The sequence below is a fragment of the Ceratosolen solmsi genome, unplaced genomic scaffold (assembly GCF_000503995.2).
Source record: "Ceratosolen solmsi marchali unplaced genomic scaffold, CerSol_1.0 scaffold11, whole genome shotgun sequence".
In the NCBI taxonomy this organism is placed as follows: domain Eukaryota; kingdom Metazoa; phylum Arthropoda; class Insecta; order Hymenoptera; family Agaonidae; genus Ceratosolen; species Ceratosolen solmsi.
In genome coordinates this window covers 3,804,390-3,812,264 of record NW_011948416.1, presented here as the reverse complement: position 1 = coordinate 3,812,264, position 7,875 = coordinate 3,804,390, and the positions used below count along the sequence as shown (strand labels likewise).

At 31.5% G+C, this 7,875-nt stretch overlaps 1 long non-coding RNA gene across 1 annotated transcript; it reads right to left on the bottom strand.

The window, feature by feature from the left end:
• Positions 1-3,947: 3,947 nt before the first annotated feature.
• Positions 3,948-7,656, bottom strand: LOC105359193 (uncharacterized). Its single transcript, XR_912761.1, has 3 exons — positions 7,620-7,656; positions 7,320-7,457; positions 3,948-4,067 (listed from the first exon to the last, which is right to left on the bottom strand). It is a non-coding gene; the product is annotated as an uncharacterized LOC105359193 (long non-coding RNA).
• Between the last annotated feature and the right edge of the window lie 219 nt (positions 7,657-7,875).

Below are 7,875 nucleotides of genomic sequence, written 5' to 3'. Positions count from 1 at the left end.
AATTTCTATTACATAGTCAAAAAATTATTACTTACGTCGACTTCACTTTAACTTGGAGTATATTAATCAAAATATTCTAAACGTCAAATAATAAATCTTATCAAATATTACGAACAATTAACATTTGAATTTATAATTAATTTCACCTTTTAACCGCACTTTAATCCGTTACTACTAATAAGCGCTACTGAGTTATACTCAAAGCTAAATCTTAACATTGTTTTGCGAAAAATGTATCAACTATAGTGTCAAAATCCTTCGCCATCGTAAGTATTTATTTTCTTACGACGAGGTCTCGGCATTGTATTTGTCATAATGGGAAACAATGCCGGGAAGTTTAGGGTCATTGTTGAATACAAAATGAAGAGAATACGCCAGGGATTTTGCTAAACAAAAGGTTTCGCGAAGCCAAGTAGATCATAAGTCAAGGCGGCTTACTGATCTCAGACTGCATCTACTCAATCATTGTGAAATAACGGCTAAATCCCTTCATTAAATAAACTTGACTGATTCAATAAGGAAATTGCTTGCATTTCATTGTGGAATTAATAATTTTACTTGCCACGTTAAAAGTTTTAGAATTACATTGAGTAATTGTAAGTTAATGCAAATTGTTTACTATTCTTAGTATACATTTTTTTACATTGAATTATTTTCATTATTTAGATATGAAATTTTTAAGGCTGCGATTGGCATTTAATCTGATTATAATCAGCCAATATCTGAGAGTTATAAATTGACTTCGAGCTTTAGTCATTGTAAATTATTATATCTTATTGTCAGTAAATAGCGGCTATATATTTAGAATATCATAACAGTATAAAACGATACGATAAACAGTATTTAACACGTTATAGAAATAGATTACAATTAGTTTTGAAATTAGTGACAAGTGAATTATTAAAGTCATTAGATTAGAAACTTAAGTAATGAATCTTTTGCAACCTTCTTGTTACAATTGTCCGCGAAATACTCGTATAAAATAAGTATTGGTAGATTGTTCCATTTTGAGAGAAAAAAGATTTTATATATTATGCCGATATTATAGGCTATCGAGAGAAAAGAAATATTAAATTTAATTGATAATAAATGAAAAAATGTTTGTTCAAATTTTAAGAAATGAGGAAAATGTATAGATTTACTGGAAAAGCACACCTGTTCATGCCCCAGTTAAAATAATGAGTAAAAAAACTTTAAAAATCAAATAAAATATACGAACCTACTAGAATTAATGCTTTTGGGGTAATATTTTACAAAAAATTTTCTCATTAAATAGATAATTTTTCATCCGCCAATAAAAGAGATATTCTAATATTTTCGTTAAGTTAATTCGAGCATATTTATATAAATATTATTGTAAAATAAGTATTGTGAAATATGAATTACGGCTTGTCATTTGAGATTTACAAATTCCTTGGAGTTGTCGATATTGATTTGAAATTTAGCGTTTAGCGCTTGAGATAGTATTTTCAAGCGCCGCTCAATATTTGCTTCAGTTATCATCATCCCTCGAGATGTAAATAAATGAAAAAAAAAAAAAAAAAAACTCGAGCATCTGAATATCCGAAAAGCGAAATCTCATTGCGAGACAATTGGTAAGCGGGGACGTTCACACGTGTCTCTCTCATCTCGCAAGAAGTATCCGTCTCCTTCGGGACAGGACTCGTTGGATTGTCCTCCGCTGTGGCTGTTACCTTGGGGATCACCGAGGCGACGTCTCACGGCCATTTTGCTTCCGGCGTGTCTCGAAAGCGACTTCCTACCCGACGTCACGCAGCTCGGGGAAGCTTCGAGATTCGTCGCCGCGATTATATTCAAATTAAATGCGAGGTCCGAGCGGTTATATACTGCCGCCAATTTAGTTACAAGACCCCCGAGGGTTGCCGAGTAAACGCGCACTTGTTCGCTTCCGAGCTTTTCTCGCTTGATTATTGCTCAGTGCTCGGAGCTGCAAAAGCGAGGGCAATAATGTGCGAAAGCAACGTTGTGAATTGTCTTTCTTGGATTTTTGACGAATGTTGCCGTTTGATCGCGATGGCTTTGCCGGCTGTTCGCTACGTATTACGGCAATGCCGCATTCACAGGACGATCAATTTTACTGATAAGACGCGTAAAACGGAGCCGAGTGTTAAATCGATTCACACTATTGCTTAAATTATTGTTTCGTGGGCGTTAACTGCGTAGACACGTAGTCGTCAAGCAAATGGAACATAAAATTCACATAAAGATAATTTAATTGCCCCGATCGCACAATAATTATGTATAATTATTTTTTGCCCTTCCTGCTAGTAATTATGAAATGAATATACACGATCTATGTTTCTATTAATAAATTTTTCATTTAAAATATGTTGATATTCTTAGTACTTTGGATTTTTACGCTGAATAAAAGTTCTTTCAAAATAATAATAAATATAATATAGTATAAAAAAAATTACTTTCTCATTCATGCTCTTGATACATTAAATTTCAGTTAAATAATCCTACTGGTTTGTAATATTTTGTTTAATGTAGTAACGTAATAATAATAAAGTATATGTATGATGAGAGTAATTGAAAATAAAAGTTACAAAAATTTGTATTTAAAATTTTTTTTATTATTTGTTAAGTTTGTAGTGACGAAAGAATCATAATAAAATCCTTTTCGTAATTATTTTGAATAATATTATTATTAAATAGCTCATCTTCCTAAATATTCCATCTAAATTCCGATAAACGGTCGTTTATCCATCGAAATATACCCTTTCAGTTTAATTATCAATAATCTATAAAAATTTATTTACAAACACTTGTTTCGTACGACTACACGTAATTCTCTTCCTCAATCACTTTCGTATCAATAAAGGTAAGTTACTTTGTAATAACAACGAGTAAATCATTATCCCACTATTCAGTATTCACTCTTGAAAGTCTCCATAATCCTAATGAGTGATGAATATTCGATTCACACTGGTCAATGATATAATCAACACTCTACACTATTCAAATAATATTTAATTGAAATTTCATGAAAAAAAAAAAATCGTGCATTTTATCCTCTCGTGCATACAATTCGTGCTTTTAGTGCTAGAGGATAGAGTGAGAGACAATGGAACTTGTTTGACTGTAAGAGAACATCGAGACTTACGCGACTCCATGAATTCAAATAAAATCGTCTCGGTAACGCGGATAAACACATCAAGATCCTCTACAAGTTTACCTACGTTTATTCTGGAATCTCGCATTTTCCTAGAAAGTCCAAAGCTGTATTAAATGATTTAACAATTTCTATATATAATAAAATCATGTTAATGCTATGACTTTTATATTCTAAGAATTTAGCTTAGAGATTTAAGATACAGATGAACTTTCTTCTTATAACTCGAATTTTATTAATAAAATTGTTAAAGCATAAGTCCATTGAAATGTAAGTCCATCGAATAGTCTTTGGAATATTTGGCACAAAGCTGGACTTCTCCATTGAAGTATATTCTTGTTAAAAGCATTGCTCAGAGAAAACCAGTTACTTTTCGAATGAAATATTCGCAATGGCAATGTTAAATTAAACTTTTTCGACGTAATGCTAACTAAAAGCAGTTGCACAACTATTATCATGAAAAATCATATAAAAATCTATGCATTAAATATGAAAATTCTATTCTTAGGTATCGAGTTTAGTTAATCATAAATCTAGATTTATTGTTATAAATACTCTCGTTAAGCTATTTAATGAATGAATGAATGAATGAATGAATGAATGAATGAATTAATTAATTAATTAATTATTTATTTATTGAAATTATTCGCTATCCATTACATTTATCGCGCATTTATTATTTACTTGCGTAGTTATTTATTTACTGTTATCGCAAATAAAAGTAACTTATGTTTTGCAATTAAGGTGGTGCTATATTCAGACACTAGGATATAAAACGGTAGTGATTAAATATGTCGGGAATTACCTGTGATTGCACTGCTGACACGCAAAACATTCCAAATGATAAACGTTCGCTCTTGCACGCATGACCATTTCGAATGCCGGAATGATCTTGCTGCATGCGGCGCAATGGCCCGTATTTCCGAATAATCTGAAAATTTCTTTTTCTTACTGAACATACTTATCGTTATATTATTAATATAATAACTATTGAAAACAATGGATAAATTTCTGTATGAAATACATGAATAATTGTTGATGGTTTTTAGGAAATTTAAACAATTGCAGTGCATTGAACACGCGCGCATCACCATAAATATACACGCGCACACGCACACGCGCACGCACACGCGCATGCACGAACACACACACATGCACAAATATTACTTATAGGTAATTATAATTATATTAAAAATAATGTTATTAGTTCGTAAAATAAATACACGAGCTGGTAAAAAAAGGTAAAAAGTGAGAAAGAGAGAAAGTATATTCGGGGGGAAGAGAGTGGTGGAGAGGATGAAAGAGATGGAGGGAGAAATAGAGCAACAGAGTAAGTTAGAGCGATAGAGTGGAAGAATATAAAGAGAGAGCGAGAGAGAGAGAGAGAGAGAGAGAGAGAGAGAGTGGGATTTCAAAGTCTTTGAATGCATTTTGACGTAAAATTCATTTGGTATAAAAATCATATATTTTAAACTCAAATGTGATGATAATTTCAAACACTTTATAAAGATTGATATATTTCAGTATTGAACAATACTCTGCTATATTAATTTATAAAATTTGATATTCATAATTAATCTTTTGGTAAACTATATGAAATGCAGTACGATTAGTTTTTATATAAATATCTATGATGTGAATTTGATAACCTTCTTCCTAATAAATATACAATAAATTGAGAAAATCTTGATATTAATGTGAAATGTTTATGATCCATATGAGGTAATATCTTTCAATATTTTTTATTAAATAAGTATAAAGTACTAAAAATTTAAATCATCAGTGGAAATTAAAGTAAATTCAAGCATTAAATCTCGATAGTATGTTTAAAATTGAATTTTCTTGACAATAATTAGCTAAATACTGTCCTTATTAGGTATTATTTAGATTCTTAAATAGCTTATATGAAGTTTCTCATAAGTAAGAATAACCATCTAGAATTTTCTAAAAAATCAAACTTTATTATTAAACAAATATGTGTAATATAATGGGTGATGATATTCACTACGAGATGCAAAGCTTTTTCAAAAAAAGGTACGATGAATCTTAAAAAATAGCTTTATATAAAATATTTTTCTGTGCTTTTAAAGAAATTTTAAGTTAAGTTTATTAATCGGATTTTACAAATATATGGCACACACACACACACGTATATACATGTATATATATATATATATATATATATATGTATATAGCCTGTTATTTTTCAATAACTAATTTCAGGATAATTTATGAAATTCCAAGACCTTAAGCTCATTAAATACATTGATATAAGAAAATTGTTATTATGTAAAAATTTATGTAAAATATATTTTTAGCAGTATCTCTTATTTGCGACAGACTTGTATTCTTCATACATAATATTTTAATAATTAGAACATAATTTATTTGCAGAATTTTCGTTCTAAAAGTATAAAAAAAAAATATTATTTCCTTTTTCAAAATTATTTATTGTAATGCGACGACGAACTAATTGTTTTATATTATTATATTTTTACACAAGATTCGTATAGAATTTCAATAATATCCTATTGAAAACATTATTATTCATAATTTTTCAACATTTATCCAAAGGAGTCTTAAACAAATACCAAATATGTGTACAATTACTAAATCTGTTGGCTGTTATATGTTAAATCAAACATTTTCAATATAATTTGGCAAAATAAAATAGAGCAACGATAAATTAAAAACATAAGAAAGAGCTTACGGTTCCTGCGGTTCTGATTATCCCCGCAGGTGCGTATATTCGATGGTACAAGGCGACTGATAAATCGAATTTTACAGATGAGTTTCTCTTATTGAATACCGTGGAGACACCATCCGCCCCCGTTCCGCGACAAGTTTATGGTGCGAGAGCAAACAAACTCCCGGATAAATAAGCCACGTCGAGATTACGTTCCGATGACGTTGTGAGGGTTAGGAGGAGGGAGCGAAAAAGGGGGATTGCCTCCCCCGGGAACACGCGCAGGTGCCGCTCACGTAGCAGTGCGGTGCATTGAAACTAAGTGCTTTATTAATGGCTCAATATTTGAGAACGATATTACCGTGTTGGTTTTTCTCTCTCTCTCTCTCTCTCTCTCTCTCTCTCTCTCTCTTTTGAAACTAAGTGCTTTATTAATGGCTCAATATTTGAGAACGATATTACCGTGTTGGTTTCTCTCTCTCTCTCTCTCTCTCTCTCTCTCTCTCTCTCTCTCTCGCCCTTTTCATATCCCTCTTCATTCAACCAGACACTGCGTTTTACGAAAAGTTTATTGACGGGCAGAGCGCGATTTTGAATATTTCCAATAAGCTCGTGGAAACGACGCCGTAAAATTCATGGAGCACCTAGTGCGCACGGATGGGCCGTCACAATTTTTAAACTGGATACACATAGTGTTGACAGGGATTGTATTTCGTTGGGTTACGTTGCGAGCGAGTGAGCACGCGTTTAACAATAATTCGTTGAGCGTCGGTCCATCGGCCCAATTACCGTGGGCCGTATCCCGAATCCATAAGCGTTATTAATACCCGCGTCAATTTTACAAATATTTCAATAAAATAAGGCCATTCAAAATCTATAGCTAGCCAGAAGGATTTTTACTTGCCTTTTGTACCGAATGAATAAACTACAGAGCATGCCGTTGGGATTTTAATGGTTGGAACTGGGAAGCGAAGATCCGAATGTATTTTTTCATTCGAATGACTGTGTGGTTAGACATAAATTTGTCAAAGGACTGTTTATATCTTGTTTTTTTTGTTTTGTTTTTTTTTTGTTTTTAATTTTTTTAAGCGAAGAAAGTTATTCAAATACGTAATTAGTAAATCACTGGCACATCATATTGAACTCATTACGATAATTCATTAGTCTGTCTTTACCAATGCATATAAATAATAAGAAACAATAGATAATACGAATTCTATAAGAATCGTGGAATGATCTCGTCTACCTGGCAAAACCATCTATCAAATATATCAAAGTTCCCGTAAATTATATTTATACATTTACATTACATTAAAAAATTATAGGCATAAATAAAAATAAAAATAAAATCTTTTGAGCCTGTTAATCTCAATCTCTAAACAATGATGTAATCGAACGATTTCTTTATGGATGAAAGTACCGTGAATTATAATATGTAAAAGCCTGCTTTAAAGAATATCAGAGCAAACAACGTGCATTACAATAAGAAAATCTTACCGCAAATAATCGCGTTTGCAGAGTATAAGATTGGCTTTTGTGTAGCAGGTTGATCCGACTTCACCGAGTCTGCAATCACAACAGCCGCACTTCAGACAATCTTCGTGCCAAAACATATCCAAAGCCCTTAATAAATATCTATAACATATAAATGTAACGTTCCATTAAATTTATGTATTTGTAAAGCTTGCGTATCAATGCCGAAATTTTAATACTTTAATACTTAGATAATTCAATGCCAATTTGTAATTTACACTTGAAGGAACAATTAATAAGTCGATAAGATGTACATATTTTCACCTTTCAGTTATTGGTTTTCTACAGCCTGCGTTCTGCTAGGTTCCGTCTTGCTTACGTCCATAGTCATTTTATTCTGGGACCTCTTTAGCCTAGAACAGTTGAAAAGTAATATCTCCTTAAATATAACAATTTAATCGTAATTCAAATATTATAAAAATTTTTTTTCATGAATATTGTACAAAATGGAGCACAATGCTTCGTAAACCAGAATAAATTATAATGATGAAACGAGGCAATTATTTTAGCCTACGCTTAA